General features: G+C 39.4%; 1 pseudogene; it reads right to left on the bottom strand.

Annotated features, from left to right (window-relative positions):
* Positions 1-849: 849 nt before the first annotated feature.
* On the bottom strand, positions 850-1597 carry LOC139013479 (small ribosomal subunit protein eS6-like; annotated as a pseudogene).
* Between the last annotated feature and the right edge of the window lie 610 nt (positions 1598-2207).

Below are 2207 nucleotides of genomic sequence, written 5' to 3'. Positions count from 1 at the left end.
TCTTTTTATGACTTAGCTTCAAAGTCATGTAACGTTATTTCCATTGTACCCCATTGGCAGGGTAGTTCCATGTCCCCTGTAAATGCTAAACAAAGGGCAGAAGAGACTCTTATTTGTTCAAGTTCCATGAATGTGGTCTCTCTCTCTCTATCTCTTTCTCTCTTTCTCTCTCTCAAAATGTTGAATCATACTGTACTCACCCTTCTTCTTATTGTGATGATGTGAGATGATAAAATGCCCACGTGATGAGAATTAATGAGGGGAATGATGGAGGCGTTAGGCTACTATTGACCTTCTGATGACATGTCAGAAGGAGGATCCTCTGCTTCTGGTGATCCTGGATTATGGAACCATCATGATGTCAATGGTTGAGTATCAGGAGCAGATGATGTTGGTGATTGGGGAAAAGTAACCTTTTTAAACTGTGGTTGACCATGTGTAACTGAACTGGTACAAGCAAAACTGCAGGTAAGTGGGGACTACTATAGTAACATGTTAGGCATAAAATTATTCACAGTATTCGCTAGTAATTTTTAAAATCACTACTGATCCTATTTTCATTCCCTGCATTGTTTAGTTTTACCTTAACTTTATACTTTACTCTTTTTTCTGTCTTGACAGAGAATTGTTGTCCCCAAAGAATTATCTTCGATTTTGTTCACCTCTACTATTTCTTTGTTTCCTATTTCATTAGTTTTTTTCTCTTGATTTTTATTATTAAGTTTCTTCTGTGTTCTTTGGGTTTTCTCCACTGTCCTTTTGCTAGATGCTTGAATTTACAGTTTTAATTATTCTTTATCTTCTTTTTTTAATGTTTGTCCTTTTTTATTTGTTACTCTTATAAAAATCTCAGTTTTGACTGGACTCAGACTTGGAGGTAGAAGCTCTCAGAGGGGACCGCCTACGTCTCTCGGCAGTGTGTTCCTGGCGTTTTTCTTTGGCCTCCTTCATTCTCTTAGCCAAACGTTTGGCATATTCCGCGGTCTCTTCCTTATTTTTCTTAGCACGTTGTTTCCTCAGGGCAATACTCTGATGTTTGTGTTGCAGGACATGTGGAGTAACAAGACACTGAGTCTAGGGTGCTTTAGTCCTAGTTTCTTACCTTCTTTGTTTAGGGGCTTTCTCACAACATATTGGCGGACATCATCTTCTTTAGAGAGATTGAAAAGTTTGCGGATTCTGCTGGCTCTTTTGGGCGCCAGGCGATGAGGCACAGTGGCATCAGTGAGACCAGGATATCTTTCTCCCCTTTTTTGACAATGACCATGTTGAGAACACTGAGATTGGCATCCACAATGCAACCCCGAACACATTTGCATTTTCTCTCCCCAGTTCTCCTTGGTCTCTAACAGGAGTGCCCCATACTCAGCACCAGGCGGACGTGGCCATGGGTCAGACACCCTGCTTCATGTGGACACCGTGTTTGTCATACCCACTACTAATTCGAACCACATAACCTTTCCGTTCTTCACCCAGAGAGTCAGCAGCAACTGCTGTGGCCATAGCGCTTCTCATAAAAGGTACGAAGTTTGCGTTCATCGTCCACTTCAGTGAGTTTCTCGCAGCCAGTGTCTGGGAAAGAGATGTTCAGCTTCATCCTGAAGCAGCTGGCGGCCTCCAAGGCCCCGTGTCTTTATGTTCTTAATGTGAACATAAGGCTATAAACTCACCTCCAAACATCACAGTGTGTGGTTCCACTATTTACATCCAGTTCTAAGTATCTGGTCACTTTGACCGTGAAACGACCTTTAACCCAGGAGTCCTTTAGGAGCGCAGGCTTTCGTTTTCAAGTGTTAAACGTTTCATTTAATTTTTCACTTAATTGCTTTTAATAATAAAAACTGGTTTTAAAAGTATGTCCTAATATATGATCATTTTCTTAATGTTTTATATGTTCTTGAAAGGAGCACATATTGTCCATTTTAACTGGATGCAGGCCTCTATATCTATCTCTTATGCCAAATTTTTTATCACGTTGAACAAATACTTCATAGATTGTTCAACTAATTTACTTCATCTAGCAGTTTCTAATAGAGGTGTGTTAAAAACTTCCACCCTGGTTATGCTTTAGTTAATTTCTAATTGTTTTAGTCTTTCCTTTACACATTTTAAGGTTTTATGTTGTGTGCATACATGATTATGCTTGCTGTATCTTGTGGATTGTTTTGTAGTATGTTTCTTTAGTCTTAGTAATTCTTTTTTGATTA

The sequence above is a fragment of the Myotis yumanensis genome, unplaced genomic scaffold (genome assembly GCF_028538775.1).
Source record: "Myotis yumanensis isolate MYYU_CA2020_CCGP unplaced genomic scaffold, mMyoYum1.0.hap1 SCAF_7, whole genome shotgun sequence".
In the NCBI taxonomy this organism is placed as follows: domain Eukaryota; kingdom Metazoa; phylum Chordata; class Mammalia; order Chiroptera; family Vespertilionidae; genus Myotis; species Myotis yumanensis.
Note: the sequence above shows the minus strand (reverse complement) of the source record. Positions and strands in the feature narration are given on the sequence as shown.